Below are 20,978 nucleotides of genomic sequence, written 5' to 3' on the forward strand. Positions count from 1 at the left end.
ACTGGCTCAGGGGTTAGTACTCTTGGCTTACAGCAAGATTGTCGTGTGTTTGAAACATTCCTGATGGAGCATATTCTTCACTTGCTTGTGTGGATTTTCTTTGGAAGCTCCGGTGCTGGGTATAATATCAAGAATTTGACATTTTGGTTAAATAAATGGTAAAATAAATACAATAAAGACATGTCAAACCTGAGAAGAGGTCACATAGAGTTCTATATTTGAGGCATGTGGATCGCACTAGCCTAATCCTCTGCATCTCAGGTTGTGTAGCCAAACTGTATTGCAATACAGTCTGCAATAATTCTGCTAACCAGTTCAAACGAGTTTATTCTTGCTGCATTATTGAAATGCAGAGCAAGTATGATCTTCCATCTTCAACCTACCCGGAGACTGTGCTGCATCATAAACAACAAAAAAAAATGTGAGAGGTTAAAAGATGCAGGACAGAGAAGATGTAGTGTTTTAGTGGATCTGGTTGGGCCCCAGTGATCATGCACTCGCCATCTAATATTGAAGAATGTTCCAGATTAGAAAGCTGACAGCAGCTAACTGACCAGCTGCACTAACCCCTCCCCTCTGCCGTTACAGCCAATGGACCAGCATAGATTAATGACCCTCCCCCACCACTCCTCAAACCCTCACCCAGTGACCAAACTGCTCCCATCTCCAATGAAGAATACCCTTGAGGAAGCTCACAGGCATGCATTCCAGTATGGATAGACACAAGCACGCACAGAGCCACACACTCACCACTTAATTCAGCCTCCTCTGGGGGCAGCGGGCCGCTCAGTGGCCGTGTTTATGGCTTCTCCAAACCTGCAAATCACCGTGGTTACGGCTGGGCAGATTTATGACCGCGGCCTGTCTACCAGCCCTTAGACAAACCGTGGATCACTGGAACAAGCGCACACGGTCACATACGCGAGTCTTACAGTGGAGACGATACACGTGCTCAGACAGCATAAAAGGCCTTTGTTGTGTTCGCGTGTGACCAACCATCACATGCAAAGAGATCCAATCTGCATGTGTCAGAGAAGCATTGCGGTGTTACAGTTGATGAAATTCTTTGGCTAAATACTAAATCACAAAAAAAGTGACTTAAAAGTTGAAAGCATGCAGTTATTTGAGTCTAATGAATCTGAAGTTTGTCATTGCTGGCTTGTGTAGCAGTAGAGGCTTTAAGATGCAATATCAGACCCACTTCTTGCAGGATTTAGCAATTTATTTTGTTATTTCCACATCCAGAAACCATGATTTCTCTCTGTATTTTTTGTGGCAAACTGTGGAACTCAATCATTTTGTTCTTTTGCGATAAAAGTATCAGAAATTGCCAGCTCAAAGGGGATCTAACTTTGTAACAGAGCATGGCGCAGTGGGGGAGTTTGCACCACCAAAGCATTGTCATCACCTTTTTTTCTCACCTGTGCCCATTGTGTTTGTTTGTTTGTTTGTTTTTCTATGACGCAAAATGACCTTGGCTGCTGTTATGTCAGAGAGGAGTCACAGTTGGGGAAGTTCTGTGTCAGTAACAATCAAGCAGTGAATGCCTGCTGTGGGCTGACATTGGCCAATTTGACTCATGAATTTCTGAAAGAAGAAGAGAAGTAAAAAAGCGCCTTTGTTCGGTGAACAGAATTATTGACGTTATCACCTTGAACTGTCAGTACTCACCACGATACAGTCTGCTTTCCTTAGAAATATCCTTTTCCTGATATGTTTGAAGTTCTTCTTTTACATTTTAATAGCATCAAATGTCTTGTTTCTGCTCCAATTCTACTAGAACATGTCCTCTCACACTTATTTAAGGTGAGGTGTGATGATTTTGCACTTCCCACATTAGAGTAAACTCAGTTTGTTATTCGGTAAAGGACTGCTATGCTGTTGACACATGTAAACCATGACTATTAGAGCTTGCCCTTCAGCTCAACCACAACTTAGCCCTACCAGTTAAAATAAAGCAACAACTTTGGCTCAAACTAACTTCTCTTAATCATGTATTGAACTTTCCTCTTTTAAAGTTGCAATCAGTTTTGATTGCAACTGTGTGCAATAAACTTGCAGTCTCATTCCCTTTGAAATGGTTGCTTCAAAGAGGAGGATTGGTCTGTAACCTCTTGCAGTCAACTGCTATCTTCAAAGTGCGTCGACACAGCGATAAAACAGCAATAAGACAGTCAGTCTGCTGTAACTGTGGGGTAAACCCCCAATGGTGAAATGTTCAAATACATGGAAAAACTGTTGTTGACATAACCGCTACAATACTTTGAGATTTTCACATTTTCATAGTTGGTGTAAATGTATATGCAGTTACATGTAAAGTGTTTCTGTGTGTTTGTCAAAGACTGGTCAATGTGGAGTGACTCCACATTTCTCAAACTCTGATTGGTTACTCTAGTGGGACTACCCAAGAGAGACATGAGACTATAGCAGCTAGCAGCTCAGCATGTCCAAGTATGGTGAAACAAGAGTACCAGTATGTGGACAAGTTGAGAAAGGAGTTACATCATGCCTGCCTCTAGTATCTGAAGCTTCACACAAGAATCAGAAAAACAAGCCAGGCTACGACACCAGGGTAGAGTCTACACCTGCAAAAAGGAGGCAGAATATCAGACTGAGCTCTTGGCATTCCTGGAAGACACAAGTTAAGAGAAATGTGGAACCTCCAACCATACTTAGTCACTGGAAAGCTTCCTAACTGTCTACCGAGTGAGGCCTGAAGGGGGAAAGAGGGTTCTTAGCGAGGATTCAAGAAACGCAAGACGAGAAGTGTGCACCTCAGAGGCCATCCACCAGAGCTTCAATTGCCCCAGCTTATAAAAGAGAAAAAACACTGGGGAACAGGTAACTGATGAGCAAAATGGACAATGTTTCCCAGAGCGAGAAGTAGGATCTTCTCTGTTCTTGCAGAGGAATTGCAAACAGTCAGTAATAATTGTGAATAGCCAGTTTAGACCCCTTCATATCGTCCACTGAACCAGGCTGAGGCTAAGCCTGATACAGTCTGTGGGGAGGGAAGTAATAACCCAAGGTACTGGATGTGGAAGGATGTGTGACCTTGATTTATCTGCGTGAGGGGGAATTGATGGTATTACACAACTGTCAGAGGACTCGACGTGGGAGCTATCCGAATGACCTGCGAGTCCAGCGATGGGGAGGATGCTAAGAGTATTCCCGTTGCTAAACGAGCTGTAAGCCCAGTGATTTGTCTGAGTTACCAGGAACCAGCAGAGAAAAGCCTCCTGTGATTATTCACAGAGGGATGAGAGTATGCATCACCAAGGTTACAGCAGATGTAATCCCTGGTGCCCCTTCATCTTTCTTGTGTTTCACAGTTCGCTGTCCCAACTGCAAATGGCAACAAGAGAGAGAAGATGACCTGTTAGACCTCAGAGCGAAAAAGAAGTGACTGGTTGGGACATCAATACATTTAGAAGAGGGGCAGTATAATCCAGTGTTTACCCAAACAATCTCTGATTGGTTGGTGTGGTGGGATGAACTGAGAGAGACAGAGAAGAGTGGGAAGTAGTGAAACATAGTTCGGCTCTTGCTCTTGGGCAGACCGATGTTGCTTTTTCATGGATGCAGAGTTTGGCTGTGTTTTTTCTTCACTGCCACTGTGGATTGTTGGACTCTTAGTAACTACAGTATAAAGGAGCATTGATTGCCTAGAGTGACTAACCCTGTTATAGCACTGCAAGTGAGCAAGGATGGTGTGCTCGCTTACATGCAGTACATCATACTCAGGCCTGCAACGAGTTTATTTGTATTAACTGGGTTTTTTACTTTTTCACACAAATGTAAATGTATTTGTAAAACTAGTAATAGCCTCTACTTAACTGTGTTATCAGCACTGAATATGTTTTTTGCAGGTTTTACCAATTAGTACCATACCCGTGATTTTTAAAGCTTTTTTGGTTACCCTTTTTGCCAAGGGAGGTTTGTTTTTGTTTTGTTTAATTGATAGGAAAGTTGCATAAATTAATGCCTCAAATGAATACCAGAAACTCAATTTTTTGTGTTGCATATGTTGGTTAAATAAATATGATAATTGTGACAATTTGCTTGTTTTATTGCTCAGGCTAATAGGTAGATTTTTAGAAGCTAAGGGATTTGTGGTGTTAAGGGGAAATAACATAAAACTTTGCAAATATTTTTCTTTAACCCTAGATCACTATCGCTGGGTGATTTTCACCTGAGCAAATACATTTACATGATTTCTCTCTCCTGCAGCTGTTAGTGTGTCGAGGAGATTGTGCCCTCACCAGGGAAGTCTCAAATGTCCCAGGAATGGGTGTATCAAAGACCAGCTTTCCAGCATCATTTTTTTTTTTTTTTTAGGAATTTTTTGTTCTTGAATTCCAGATTTTTCTGTAATTTTGGAGCATTATTTTAGCATCCCCCCATGACACTTTTTTTCATTTTGTTAGACATGGCACAGTTGAAAGTAAAAGCTGACCACTCTGATTTGTCATGTGTTTGATATATTTTGATGACAAGTACTTTTAGTTGGTCATATTATATCGGGTAAAAATCACCCGGCATTAGTGATTGTGTTACTATTTATAGCGATAGTGTTCTAGGGTTAATCTAGTTAATCTAAGCATCTGTGGGTTTTTGTATGATAACAGTTCACAGTGTTACAAACAGAAATGCACGTTAACTACTTGCATTTAGAGTCCAGCCAGAACTTCATAGATCTGATACAGAAATTCAGAATTTCCTTCACAGATAGTGGTGTAATTGCCGCAGGATGGTAGTTTAACAGTGAAATCATGCAGGTGCTCTGTAACATTGCTTTTATATAGGAATATAACCAGAATATATCCATCTGATAAGCAGTTGAACCAAGGCTCCTGTTCTAAAGAGAATTACAGATCAGTTTAGTTCATCAGTGTAGACTGACAGCATGTTGGCAATCTATTTTAATAAATTAGGCAATAATTTTGAGAGTTTAGTGAATTTGTCTGAGTGTGACTTTAGTCGGAAAATTTGCCTCCCATCAGGTACCTGTGGAATTGTCTTGCGACTGCAAAGTGGTTGTCAAGATTTCTGAGGTGGAAGTTTGCTATCCTATTTTCACTTTACTGTGACTGAGCTATTAGACTTAAAGCAACATAGCACTGCACTTCAGGAAGCTCTACCCGCTATATATCAAAATAAGATTGATAAATTACTTTGTAAACAAACACAGCATCCCTATCCCTTTTATTTTTCCAGGAGCAAAAAAAATGGATTGCGTTTTATAACTAGATTGTAATATGTCAGGTGAGTTGCCCTTTAATTTATGAAGCGAGCTCGATCGAAAACAAGGTTAAAGTTAAAATAATAATGATTATTAAATGAAATCCAGCTTTAAACAGGATTGGGGAATTCCAAATGCCCAAAATGCTTTAAAGGTTCACCCCCAAGTCATTCTCAGTCTCAGATATCATGCATATTCTTTTTCAAGACGTGTCCATTTTTTTGATTGACTTAACAATGAATACAGTGAGGAAGGCGTCTGTCCATTGCCGAAAAAGTGCTATTGTCGTTGAACCCTCTTGTGAATTTTGCTTCTTTTCCACTGCCTGTCGTCAACCATTTCCTGACAAAATTCTAATTCCTGTGCATGCTAACATTTATTATATATTTGTGTATATGAAACAATAATTATGTAGCTTTGTGTCAGACTATGAGTCAGTAATGATGCTCATAACTGTTTTCTTGTGTGCATGTTCCACTGAATTTCAGTGTAAGACATTGCTATCTTTGACTTTCGTCTATATCGTCAGGATTGCATCAGCAGAGTGTTACTGAGACTTGTCCCACAGTATCTCTTCCCAATCCTCTGTCTTGAGGAACACAAAATTGTTGCAGTTGTCCCCAAATGCCTTGAAAACTTTGATATTTTGTTCGTGATTAAGATATATTTAAATCATTACCATAAATCCTTCTCGCCAGGATGCTGAATGTCGTTGGGATGCTCCTATTTGAACTTCAGATAACTCAGATCAGATCATGCAACAGAGTTTAGACGGCCAGCAGGAAACTGTCTTTTCAGTTGTCTTTGCAATTCTGCTCAGTGCTGTAGCCAGGGAAAGATTAGCTCAGCATTTCTGTCACTAATATGCTTCATTAGTAAAGATAAACTCAGCCAAGCAGGCAGACAAGATGCAGTCTGACAAAACAGCTGAACCAATGAAGAATGTGCCGAGAAATGTAAGTATAGACATGCAGTGAATTTAGGGTTGGATTATATTTTGGCATCTTTTGAATACATTTCAGCGATATCAAATACTGAGTAGATGTGCAAGTATTTGTTAATACCCTTCTCATGGTAGGCTTTTAGTCCATCAGGTGTGGAGAAAGTAAAAAAGGTTAAATCTCAATGTCTTAGCACAGCTAAGCATTTCATTGTCACATTTCTTAGCATAAAATTGAAAATGGGAAAATATTACCGGTGCAGATAGAAGATGAAATAAGAGCATAACAAGATAAGATGAAAAGTAAGAATTAATATGATGGAAGACAAGGGCAAAACACTAAGAAGAAAGAATTTCAGGAGGGCAACGTGGAGAGAGAGAAATTGATGGAAGCTGTGAGTCAGAAAAAAATAATATGCCTGAATAGGGCTCCTCTAATGGAAGAAAGAAATGGGAGAACGTTCACATCTGCCTAGAGTTAGACAAATATGGAGAAGATGGAAAGAAAAAGAGAGAGGGATAGGCTGAGGAAGATGACAACTTCTTTAAGGGAGGAGTGTGAAGTTGACTCATCGTCATCCAACACAATCTCACTCTTTCTGTTAGAAACAGATACACAGTCACAGCACACATCAAGTCTGAAAGAGTGTCAGACTGTATTGCCTTTAAAAGACTGTGCAGGAAGAGAAAATGGTGTTAATGGCTCTGAAATGCTTTTAACAGTCCTACGCACACAAGTCAGATTTCTGCCTTTCCCGTTTTGCTTTTTGCTATTACAATTCTCAGGACCTTGTCAGAAACTTAGGATGTTCCTGAGTGGTTCCACAAAGTGCTGGAAACTGCCTTTCAGCCTGTTTATGAGTTTAAAAAAATAACTTGTGTGTCTGTGTATTGGACCTAGTAAATCCTGTAGCCATTGACAGTATCCACCTCTTCATTTCAGACAAGGTGTTTGAACTGAACTTGGTTGAGCTGAACTCAGGGTGAATGAACTTGCTTGAATTAGGTTACGCTGGCTTCTAGATCTGGATCAGCTAGATTTGCTGGAGCCACCAGTTTTGGGATCACTGCCCCCATGGTTCCAGTTACCATGGGGACTGCTGTTGCTTTCGGTCTCCATACCTTCCCTAGCTCCTCTCTCAGCCCTTGCTATTGCTTGACCTTGCATGCTCCTTCTTCCTGATGTTGCTATCACTTGTTGTAGCTAAGTCTTTCTCTGCAGCCATCTTCCTCTGCTTGTCCACTGCTACTATGTCCGGTTGATTAGCCATCACCAGTTTGTCTATCTGTATCTGGAAGTCCCACAAGATCTGCGCTCAGTATTTATGCCCTGCCTGCTAGCATCTTGCACCCTGCTATTATGCATCAAGTGCTATAGTTCAGTCCACCTTTGTCGAGTCACTGGTAGGATTTTGTAATATCAGCCACTTCTTCTATCTGCAGATTTACATGTAGAATTGCATCATCAGTGTTGAAAGGTATAAACAGACTTTAGAGCAACATATACTCCCATCTAGACAATGTCTTTTTTCATGGAAAGCCTTGTATACTCTAACAAGACAATGCTATACTATATACTGCATCTATTACAACAGTATGACTTCATAGTAGACAGGTGGAGAACTAGCTTGTTTGTAGTCCAGCCCTTTCACCAAATAAAAACATCTGATACATCATGAAATGAAAGAAGACCTTTTCTGTTTTTCCCATGACCACACTAGACTTTTACACAGCTGTTTACTTAGCAATCACACATATAAAATGCAAAACATTTATTATTATGAACATTTATTATTAATTATGGAAAAAAAACATGATAAAAAGACAGGAGAAACACTTCAAACTATGAGCTGACCTTGACGAAACAAGGCGACAAGAGTGCAAGAGAGCTCTTATAGAGAGCTCATAGCTTGAGAGCTTAAGAAAGGAAAGCATATTACTCAGTGCTTTAAAGGCAAAAGGAATCTTCTTGATTTCAAATTTGGTTTGAAATGAAAGGCAACTGAGTCATGTAAAGATTACAGCTATGAGCTCTGTAAAGATACAATGGTGGCTTTAAAAAAATAAAGTTGTTTTATTAGGACTTTATTCTGTATTCATAAAGCATCTCACAACAGTTGCAAACATGTCACTTTCACATGTTTTAACAAACAAACATAGTAACAAAGCAGAAACCATGTGAAATATAAAAACCCACCTACGTACCATCTCAATCCACACTGTACCAGCATACACAACATGCAGTTAGCATATATACCAAAACCTTCTTGGTGGAAGGAATTCCGAGAGTGTCACAGCAAGTGGTTGACTGGATATAGGAGGTGGCTTTGGCTCAGGAGGTAGAGCGGAAGGTCAGCGATTTGATCCCTGGCTATTCCAGCCTGTATGTTGAAGTATCCTCGGGCAAGTTACTGAAACCTGAGTTGCCTGTGATGGATCTATTGGAGTGTGAAATGTTAGGTAAAAAGTGCTTAGGCATAGGAAACAACACTTGTGTGACGGGGGTGAATGATGCACATTGTAAGAAAAGTACTACTAGTGCCAAAATTGAGTAAAAAGCACAATATATGTATAAGTAAAAGTAAAGAGAGAGAAGGGTAATGTACTTTTCTAAGTGCCTATAGATCTTTTACCAAAATACAACTGTGTCCTTACCAGTAAATAATCCCACACTCCTCTGGGAGTATTGTGATCTGAGTAGGGGATCACTCCCTTTGAAAATCTACACTATATTGCCAAAAGTTTTTAATCATTCATCTAATTCATTGAATGCAGGTGTTCCAACCACTTTCATGGTCACAGGAAAGTAAAATTAAGCTACTAAGCATGCAAACTGCTTTTGCAAATACTTTTGAAAGAATGGGTCATTCTCAGGAGTTCCATAGTGGTACCGTGACAGGATGCCACCTGTGCAGTGAGCCCAGGCATAAATTTCCCCACTACTAAATATTCCACAGTCAGCTGGTAGTGGTATTGCAACAAAGTGGAAGCGATTGGGAATGACAGCAATTCAGCCACAAAGTGGTAGGCCAGGTAAAATCATAGAGGAGGATCAGTGAATGCTGACGTGTATAATGGGCAGTGGTTGAGAACTTTCTGCAGAGTCGATTGCTGCAGATCAATCTTCATGTGGCCTTCAGATTAACTCAGGAACAGTGCGTAGAGAACTTCATGGAATGGGTTTCCATGTCCGAGCAGGTGCATGCAAGCCCCACATCACCAAGCACAATGCAAACTGCAGATGCAGTTGTGTAAGACACGCCACCACTGGACTCTAGAGCAGTGGAGACATGTTCTCTGAAGTGATGAATCACGCTTCTCTGTCTGGCAATCCAATGGACTAGTCTGGGTTTGGTGGTTGCTGGGAGAACAGTACTTGTCTGACTGCATTGTACCAAGTGTAAAGTTTGGTGGAGGGGGGATTATGGTGTGGGGTTGGTGTGTTTCAGATGTTGGGCTCAGGCTTTAAGTTCTGGTTAAAGAAACTCTTCATGCTTTTGGACATTTTTGGACAACATACGCTGTGTGTGTGTGCGACACACCGGACAGTAGTAGAAAGTGTGGTTGACGGGCCTTATTTTGGTTTAGTATGCTGTACAACATCTAGTGGTAATAAATTTCTCTAATTATGGCTTTAAAGGCAGATTTAATTAATGGCTAAGAACTGTATCTGTCCAGAAGCTGAAGTCTGTTCAAAGTTGCCTCATTAAAGTATAAATCTGTCATTTTTACAAGATTTCCCTCACACCGTGAATCTGTTGCTACGTCGTGCATGTATGTATTAAACATCGGAATGATACGCTATGATGCGAATGAAGTCTTGCACACCACAGGTACAGCACAAAAACGTCCTGTCTGCATGTTTTATCAAGTTCACCATAATCACAGTTTTCAATAAAATATGGAAGGGTGATGAATCTTGACAGCAAATTACCACAGGGGTAGATAAATCATACACCATGCCTTGTCATTTCTTAAAGCACCGTTAAATTATTTTGCTGATGTCAAGGTTTGATCAAACAACTTGGCTGAGCGTTAAAGTAAAAATGGTTGTTAATACTAACCACCGCAACTGAGAATCAGCAGCTGGGCCTCGAGCTCGGTTTATCACACCACATGATTGACTCCCCGCACTGCAGAATGTGGTTGCAATTATCTTAGATAAACACATTTCACATTAGAAGCGCCAAGTCAAAAAAAGCCAAATAAACTTTTCCCGTCAAGCACATTGTATTACATTCGAATAAAGAAATGCGTGTCCCTGAGTCAGGATTTTGTACAGACATGAATAATGCTCTGGAAGTTTCCACCAACATCATCAAAAACAGGTCAGACACTCGCAGACACTCACCGTAAATTATGTAGCTGAAGGGCATTCAGGGCGGCCAGTCTGGACTTTATTTAGTGGAGTTGTGTGTGTCTCTCTGACTGCCTCTGTTTTTTTAAATGTGTGTTGAGCTGAGTGCATTCATTTATCGTTATCTGCACACTGTATCTGTTGTGTGCGTGCGTGTGTGTGTGTTGTGGCTGCTGTAAGTTATGAGTTATGGCAGTCATGCTGAGGTGTCAGAGAGCAGACTTCCTTTCATAGGGCAGATAACCTGTCCGCGAGGGGTGGGGGCGGGGAGGTGGGTGGTTCGTGCATTCACACACAAACACACACGTAGATAAGCAAAATGCCATTACACTATTCTGTAACATGCAGGCTGATTATCACACTAAGAAAAATGCTCACATCCAGGTAATAACAGCAAACAATACAGTAATAAATTGTAATAACAGTTATCATTACTGAAATGTAGGTAAAGCCGTCCTTGAAATTACTGTGTTCTAACAATACAGATGATGGGAAACATCTTGTCTTACAATAATAAAAAGGGCATTTTTGGCTCCACCCCCACAGCTTTGTGCAATGCCCACACAGTTGGAGAATAGACTAGAGGAGGTTGTGGTCACCTAGCCCTCCAAATGGCTTTGCACAATTTGTTTGAGTTTTGAGGTCTGTCCTCTCCATCTCTCTTTTTTTTTTTTTGGAGTTGCTTTGCACAGAAAGGATTTTGACAGCAATAAAAAGAAGGAAGTGATTGCATTTTGGAGATCTTGTCAAAAAGCTGATACTGGTGGGGAAGCATAAATTTGTTGTGCAGAGGGGAGTGTTGCTCGGAGGCGTTCAGTTTGTGCCGGTTGCTTACTCAGTAGGTGAAGTCGTGTCTGATTTGTTTGGCCTTGAAGACACTTCTGTTCTGGAGGAATGGTCTATTGTGGGCAAGCTGTTCTGAAGATGCTTTTCAATTTTATCTTGTTAGGATCTGATGTAAAGAATTTCGTTTTTTAATTATGACAGCAACGCCAGTAAGTGTTTGCATATTTTGTACAATTGGGTATTTGCAGCATTGCACTTCTGATATAATGATAATGTGATGTTTTTTTGTTGTTGTTGTTTTTTAAATACTTTTATTAACCAGAAAACTCTTGAGATTAAAAATGTGTTTTCCAGGAGTGTCCTGGGCTGACAGGGGCAGCCTTAACCTAGTGTGGTTTTCAACAGCACACTCCACACCGAAGGGCCCTACTCGGGTTTCAAACCGGGAGTTTCTTGATGTGAGGCAACAGTGCTAACAATTGAAACTCCATGCTGTATTACTGCTATCCTGATTTTTGTTGTTGTTGTTGTTTGTTTGTTTTAACAAACAGCCTAAACGGAGCATTCAAACTTGCTTTTTTGTGACTTCTGGTCCAACCTCAGCAGCTTATAAGGGTTATAGAGTATAATATGAGCAGCATGAGCCTGTAGCGCATAAGTAATAGAGGGTTCAGAGTCATCTGACCCAGCCCTAACTACAAGCTCTATCAGAATGCTTTGAGTCTAATCTTAAAAGTAGAGAGGGTGTCTGTCTCCTGAATCCAAAGTGGGAGCTGGTTCCACAGGAGAGGGGGCTGAAAGCTGAAGGCTCTGCCTCCCAGAACTCAGAGTCAGAAGTGAGACTGCAGTCTGAGAGCGAAGTGCTCTGCTTCGATTATAGGACACTATGAAATCTTTAAGATATGATGGGGCCTAAGTGTCTAATTGTCAAGAATAAGGATTTAAAATTCATTCAACTGAAATGAAATGAATAAAAGAATGAATAAAATTCAGATTTATTATTTGCTGTATATTGATGCTACATATATTGTACAACAGTCATATTGAATCCAGTCTCCTTAGGAGACATTTCACCTTCATCCTGAAACTCTATATAACCATTATTATAGAACAACTCCACTAAACTCCACTGCATTCTTTCACAGCACCTGCTGAAATACCAAAGCCCAAAGTAAACAGGGTCTGTAGTGCGGTTAACTTTCCCATAACATGAGTGGCTGTGTGTTTATCCCCAAAGTCAGGGAAACAACCTTGGAATGTAAAGGGTTTTTAGAAGGTAGCCAAGGATAAAGTGAGATGGTTGTTGTGTTTACTTGTGCAAAGAGCACAGATGTCTCTGCAGCTGCAGTTTAGGTGGAGTTTTTATTTGCTGTGTATTTAGCTGCTTATAGAGTTTTATCAAATAAGTCTCAGGCTCATTCAAGATCCATGAGATGTACAATGCTAGAACATAAGAGCCACTGAGTAAAAAGGCTTTTTGGTGCAGATCCTTTGTATTTAAGGTAAACTCAAGACTTCAGAACAGGACATTCTTCAAGACTTCTTCAATATTAAAATGCATTCCTAATATATAAGTTGTCCTCCAAACAGCGATTTTCTTATGACAGATGTTCCATGTGATTTAGTAGATCTGTAAAATCAAAGTTGAAATTTGGGGCATACAGGAAGGTTTATGTCCACAAAATATGTGTCACTCTCAGTGACATTGATGTGATAATCTGAATGATCAGTGCTTCCCATCTGTCATTTCAAGCCTCAGTCATTCACTAACACACACTGCTGCATGTAACTGATCAGAAATGCCTCCTTGTTAAATTTAATGACATCTTCTATCTTGATGTGATAAAGTTGTGCATATTTTAACTATAATCTATAATCAGATCATCAGTGAGTATAGACAGCACTCGAGCATTTGAAACTGAGCAATTGGGGATATAATTGCAAACCTATGGAATTTGTTACACTGCACTGGGAGTATTCAGTTTGTTTTCCCTAAAAAGGAAAGACCTACCCTTGTAGGTAGGCAGGAAATGTACTATTAGTCCACCATTGGTCCAATTTCTGTCAGTTGTTGGGTACATGTATGCAGGGTGTCCAGACAAATGACTGTGGTGATCTCTAGATTTGTTCTGTTGTTGTTTCTGGGCGCATGTCGCTACAGCTGTTGATCCCACAAGTATCACCAGAAGAAATCCTCCTCCAAACACTATCAGGCTGAGTATGGATGTGTCATCTCATTTCATGGTGGTTGTGCTGTTTTGCTGAATTGAAATAATGAGTAAAGTGTTTCCACAAAAAAACCCAAAAACCAAGCAGCACTGGTAAGAAGACAGATAGGTTGGTGGAGGCAAGTGATATGACTTTGGATCATGGCATCACTTTTTGGACAGCCCATGTTTACTTTCACTTTTATGATGCTTAGGTTTCAGGCGGCAGAAGACACAGTTTGTTCCTCCTGAGCCATAGCTGCTGGCTGGTAGCAGGTTGTCTACCAATCAAAAGGTTTGCGATTCGATACCCGACTACTCCAGTCTACATGTCCAAGTATCAGGCAGGATACTGAACCCTGAGTTGCCTCAGATCCATTCATCGGAGTGCTTACATGGCAGACAATTTGTTAAAGCACAGAAAAGGCGCTTGTGTGAATGTGTGTGATTCGGTGAATGAGGCTTGAAAAAAATGATTTGGGTGCTCAGTTAGTGTATAAATATGTATCAGTCCATTTACTATTTCACATGGTTAATATTTAGGCACCTAAATTACTTTGCAGAACTAAGAAAAGATTGTAGTTTGGACTAAAAAACATTAATTTATCTAATAGTGAAACATGTTCAGTTTATCCAATACCTTCAAAAATATCTGGTCCTTTATGCTTCCCATGCATACCTGCCTCTTGCTATCTGTCCACTGTGTGTGTGTGTGTGTGTGTGTGTGTGTGTGTGTGTGTGTGTGTGTGTGAGTGTGGGGGGTCCTGTGTCTCCCCAGGGTTTTGGCAACCTGCTCCTCCTGGTTCTCTAGCTCTAGCATCTGTCTCCAGTCAGCTAATCAGTCACATGCTGCATTTAAACCCTGGCTCTTTCTCACACTTGTTTCCAGACCGTTCTGTCACTCGCATTGCTCAGGCTCCCTCGTGAATCTCTCCTTCTCTGTTTTGTGTATTGATTTTTTGTTTTTCGTCTGAATAACCTTGGCTCTCCTGTGCCCTAGACCTTTACTTTGTGCCAGCAAGCATCTCAGCATCAAGTGCTCCGTTCTAGTTTGGCATGCCCACTCTGCAGTACTCACAATCCTTGGCCTCTCGATCCAGCCACCCTGAATTTAAGTCGGTCTGAATTACTGTCATAAATCTCTTAAGTTAATTCCAGTGTCACGTCTTGCATCAGTTTCCTGGGAGTTCTGGTTCAAACGTAACACAACATTACCATTAGCGTCAGCTGTACTTTGTGTTTTTGTACACATTATACCTATTAAACATTAGCATATTAGCATTTTCACTGACAGTGGTGCACTGAGCCAGAGCTGCTAATCTGCTAATGGCCCACAGCTGGTGTGACAGTAGGATCTCAGTCCTGCTCTAAGTCCTGTCTCTGATAAATCACATTTTTTTCCCCCAGTTTTTGGTATTAAACAGATGAGGCGCAGTGCTTCTCACATTTACCTTACCTTTACTTTGATGTGATAGGAGACATTGCTCTGTATCTTCTGGGTTTCTATTGTATGAATCTATCAACACAACCCTAGGGCTATCAAAACATTCTCAGAATACATTGTGTGCGATAGATACTCAAAGGTGAGCTATGTAGCCCCTGCTAACATGTGTTTCCTGTTTTTTGCACCTCTTTTTTTTGCCTTTTTTGTCTGACCTAATCTCCAGGATGGGTTTTCCACGTGCACACAAAAATCATTTGTAATTTGTAGAGAAGCCACATACCACACACACACTCTTGCTCTGATGTGAACACGATTGTGAGATCATCAAAGTGTTCTTTTTGAAGAGCTTTCCTTCTATTATACTTTTATTGTGGTAGTCTTCACAATGTTCCCTTTGTTTATCTGCAGAAGTGGACAAGTGTGTGTTTGATTCTGTTTTATTTGATATTCTTTCCTCAAGAGAGAGATAAACAAGAGTATGATCAGGGAAAACATGAATATTTTCAGAGTTTGGCCAGAGTGTTGAATGGAAATATGAAAACAATGATAGGGAGGCGTAAAGTCTTTTTTGTGTCTAATGTGTTCAGATCTCACTTATAATCAGTAAGAAATATAAATTCTTACAAGGAATTTTATTTCTTAACTTTTTCCCTGTTGGCTACAAACAATTTTATGATTTTATTCTTTGATAAGTATTAATATATGATCCTAAAACTGACCTTACATCAAATTTGCAAGTAGACTGATTCTGTATTTAAAATCTGTTTTTAGATTTATTCTTCAGTTTCTCTCAGACTGTTACTGGGAGACACTGCTGAGGCTGCAGCTGAAAGAATAAGCAATATAACTGCCTCTTAAACACTAATGGAATCAGATGCTCATTATAATCCATCAGTTTCTCCCGTGTCTTAATAATAGAGTTCTAATACTGAGAAGTCGGTTAACTTATACAGGTAGCATTTTTGCTAGCTTTCTTTCCTAATCTCAAAGAGGCCAAAATATTATTAATATAGTAGTTTTCTCCAGTGTTACTGACTCACACAGTGCTTTTCCTCTTATATTGCTGCTTTGTCTGGAGCAGCTGTGTTGATTTCAGTCTGTATTATGTGTTTTACTGCTCCATCCATCCATCCATTTTCTTTCACTTGTCCGGGTCCAGGCCATGTGGACGTCCAGACCTCCTCTCCCCAGCCATCTCCTCCAACTTTGCTTTCATGATTAACTCTCTCGTACCAATGTACCCTGCCTGGGATACATTTACCGGGGCCCCTCCCTGGAGCCGGCCCTTTGCGCATGGGCCCCAGCCCAAAATAACAACATAGGCCTGTCCACCTGTTGGCCCTACACTTCCAGGAGTCGCTGTAAAGGTTGGGTGCAATGTATGTTGTGCAGCGGGGGCCATGGTGGTCCGATCTCCTGTTATTGAGGCTAACTATTGGGACATGGAATATCACCTCTCTGGTGGGGAAGGAGACTGATATAGTTGAGATACAGCTGGGCTCACCTCAATGCACATCTTGGGCTCTGGAACCAGTCTCATGGAGAGGGGATGGACTCTGTGCCAGTCTGCAGATTCCCTCAGTGAGAGGTTGCAGGGAAGATGGGTATTCTTGCATCTCCTCGGCTTGCTACCTGAACTTTGGGGATTTTTCCTGTGGATGAGAGGATTATTTCCCTGCACCATCAGGCCGGGGAATGAGTTCTGACTATTGTGTGCTTATGCAGCTTTCTTGGAGTCTAATAGCTTCATATTTTTCTAATATTATAATTTAATCTTTCTTAGTGAAATCAGCAGCTCTGCCGAAAGTAATTATCCATGTTTGTGATTGGTCAGATGCTGCTAACACTACCTCTTTCATCTAAACCCGTAGAGGAAACCCTGAGCTAACTTTTGATGAGTCGATATGAGTTGATAAATAAGTTGAAATTAGTTGAGCATTGTGTATTATCCTGACTGAAGATGATGGGGTAAGTGCATGCAGATATAAAGATGTTAAACTTATTTTATAGCACAGGATCAGGACCAGTGCATGTGCACTTGAAATTTACTTTGACTCTGCAAGTAGTTTTCATCTGTAGTTGCTTGATAGGCATCCAAAAGTAGTACACAAAGCACTGTTAACACAGGCATGTGGTATAAAAGAAAAAAGCAGTTCATTAACAAATTCACATCATGTATGTTTGTAGTCTGTGTCCAGGCCAAGCCTGGTCATTCTCTGAAGAGAGCCTAGATCAGCAGTTACCAGATACACAGTGTGGAGCTTCACATCGAGAGTTTCATGTTGCCTCGTGCAGATTGCTCCATCCCTTCAAAACAGGGGTCCTGATCAACCGCTGGCAGCCATACAGTGACCAGGACATGACTGGCAGTGTTCCTATCTGCAGTCACTGCCAACTCTGTTTGTTGCACAGGCCGAGCCAAATACATCGCTGCCAAGATTTGAACCTGGGTGAAAGCACGTTTATTTTAGCCTTATTTCCTCACAACATGAAGGATCAGGGTGCAAATCCCTCTGGGGATTTTTGCTCTCACCATCCTGTCCCCATTAAACAAAGCAAGGTCCGTGTTCACATATACAATTCAGAGTAATTATTTGAACAGTTAGCAAGTATGTGGGAGCACTTTACGTTGTGCAGAGAATTGCAGAATTCAACTTTACAGTTAGCCCTACATTTAAGATCATTGATTCACTAATAATTGAAATTCTCAGTGTTTTGGCTAAATGTGAGTGTACTCATATATAACTCTTTTAAATAATCATTAATAATAATAATTGTGTTTTTTGTTTGGCCGCAATACATGCAAATCGATAACAGAACCATCAGCAGGTCTGGGAGATCACGTGGTTTGCTTTGGGATGAGATGCTTTGTCTTATCACCACTTTCCTCGTGAGGCTTGTTATCTGAGTATAGAAATGACTTCCTTTTGAATTTCTGGCTTTTCTGTTTTTGAAGCTTACAAGTTTGTAACTTATGATGAATTCAAGAGAAAATGTCCTATATAGCATATGTAAAAGTTATTTTTTTGTTGCATATAAGTAACATTCTTGTCATCCAGCCTTAATCCTTTCTACATGCCACTGCTAATGTAATTTAGAACACACTGCTGGGTTTTCTACAGCTGACACAGGTGCTTTTAAAAAGCTGGACCCCACATGGTGTCAATTATTAAAATTTTGCATGAAGATGCAGCTTAAAATAAGCACAAGGATAGGTGTGATAGTACATGTTCACGTCAGGGTGTTTTTGCCACTTCACAGCATTCAAAAGAAGATAAACATGCTACGAGACACTCTCATAGGAGATAATTGGCAGGTGTTATCCCTGTACAGCAGTTTCCTACAACCATGTATACACTCAGCAGTGGCTAATTGAACAAAAACTAATTGCAGGTTTTCTGCAGGTTTTCATGGAGGTACCAAAAACTGCAGTTCTTAGAGTGACCTCTTGAGGCTGGTGAGTAAAGCGAGTCAGTCCCCATAGACTGCAGTGTTACAATGCCCACGTGACAAGCATTAAAGACATGTAGTCTGTACAAAAAGGATTGCATTAACTAAAGCTATCAACTTTTTAATGACTCATCTATTCAGGTGCCGCTAAGACTTAAAGTTGCAACGACTCTGTGACTGGCAGGTGTGCCAATACAGGGCAGCTGTACCTGACAGCTGTCTGCTAAGTTTCATGTCTGTTATGAGCCAGTGAACAACCAGGTTTGCTGTGTGGGATTATGTGACAAAAAAATCAAAGCCCGCTGTGAGTTACAGGCCAAGAGGTCAGAGCACCAGTTTTGATAAGAGAAGTTATTAGCTTATTTAACATTCACTAGCAGGTATGTGCGACTGTGCATAAATGCTAATGAATCTATGGATACAACTTCCTCTCCTTGTAAATATGATCACTCTTAGCTCCTTAAAAAACAACGGGGTGGTGGCCAAAATCAATTGGTAATATCATGCTGATGGTGTCCATCCTTTACATACAGTGCGATTTAAAATAAACTGTAAATTTTGCAACGTGGTTGCAAAATTTGCTTCTATTACAGAAATAGTTCACTGGCATGTTTTTGAAAGCATTTAAAGTTGACTCTATGTTCATTTTAGATAAGGAAAGGTTAGTTTAAAAGATTATTGGGATTTTCCAGAGGCGCTGAGTCACGCTTGACTCTCCTGATTTGCATAAAGACATAATGATTATGCAAATGAGGAGCTGTGCAATACATTCCATGCCAAAGCATATTGCATAGCTTGTTACAATGAGGAGACGCATGGATATGATTGATCCTGTGAACATAATGGTGACTTGTGATTCGGGTAAGTTCCCAGCTAAATGAATGAGAGTCAAAGTAATGTCCTCTCAAGCTCCAAAAACACAGCAGAGTGTGTGTGTGTGTGTGAGTGTGTGTGTATGCACACCGGATAATTCAGGTAATTGAATAGGCTGCGAGAATCAAGTGTGCCATGAGGTTCCTGCCAGAATGAACTCTTATAAGTAATACCTACACACACCTGTACACACACACACATACACACACACACCTGTACACACACACACACACACACACACACACACACACACACACACACACACACACACACACACACACACACACACAGCAGTGAATCACTTTTATCAAATTTGAGTGTATCCTGCGCCTTGGGGCTTGTGTTATTTGTTTTTTCCTGTACCCTCCTCGCTCTCCTTTTTTCTCTGTAATTCCCTGTTCTCTTCCAATATCATGCAACTATAAACGTAATTTCTCAAACCTGACTTCTCGGGAACTGAAAAAAGAAAGTTTGATATTTGTTTTTTTGTATCCATTCTTTTAGAAGCCATGTGTGAAACTTTTAATGCATTCCACCGCCATAAAGTCTAGTGACCATAAAAGCACCATAAAATGTCCCAATAAAGAAAAAAATCGGTGTCTTTTCACTAACTGCTGTAATATGGTATCACTCAAAATACACAGTACTCTTTCTTTGCAGTATATCAGAAAGAGCTGCAGTTGCATCACAAGCAGACACCTCCAGTTTCCCACCTTTTAAAGCAACACAGTGTACAGAAAGACACAGACCTGAATTCTTGCCTTGCACTTTAAGTAAATCATTTATTTAATGGGACAGTTTGGATGTGAGAATGTCATTTTTATTGGACTATTTTAAATGTGCAAGTGAAGACCCGCGAGCAGGACTGTCCTTTTTTCTTCCTATGTCTGCAGATTCCTCACATAAAGTCTCTCTCCATTATTCAAAGGAAATATCTAATATTCATACCTAAATGAAAGCTGTTCTATAATGTAGTGTGAAAGAGGGGAAAGATGGGGGCAAGGGACAAGGAGGAAGAACTGCAGGTCGCGGGTGTGTGTGTGTGTGTGTGTGTGTGTGTGTGCGTATAAGTAAAAAGGGTAATTAGAGGAATCAGTCAAAGGGAAGAAAAACTGTGCAACGTTTTCCAAAGTGGTCAAAGGACAATCCTCACCCACGTTAGGGCAACAAAGTAAAACAGCCACATGTTACTCTGTGAGTGATATAAGTGACTGAAGACTAAATACTCATAAAGAAGCAGGCTGTTTTGTTATCTTGGAAGTTGTCTGGAGAAAAAGAGACAATTTCTTTTTTTTTTTTTTAAAGAAAGGACAGATTGACAGCGCTCCTCCCATTCATCTCTGCTGCATGTCAGTTCACACTGTGTGTGATGTAGGGCAATGCTGTCTCGCTACATCGTGTCTCAGTTAAGGGTCATATTCTCACCATTCTTTCCTACACGCCTCAATGACTTCATCAGCTATCCTCCACCTCCTCATCATCTGCCCATGTGTCGCTTTTTCTGTGTGTGTCTGTCTCTCTCAAACGCTCACTTCTGTCTTAAGGCCTTTTTTTTTCTGTCTTCATGAGTCTTCTCCTCTCCGTCAATTCCCATCGGTTTCCCCCCTCAAATCTTCCTGTCTGGCGCTGTCTGTCTTTGTCAAGTGTATTTCTCTTCTCACTGAAATCTGTTTGTCGCT

This window comes from Pelmatolapia mariae, linkage group LG14 (assembly GCF_036321145.2).
Source record: "Pelmatolapia mariae isolate MD_Pm_ZW linkage group LG14, Pm_UMD_F_2, whole genome shotgun sequence".
NCBI lineage: Eukaryota > Metazoa > Chordata > Actinopteri > Cichliformes > Cichlidae > Pelmatolapia > Pelmatolapia mariae.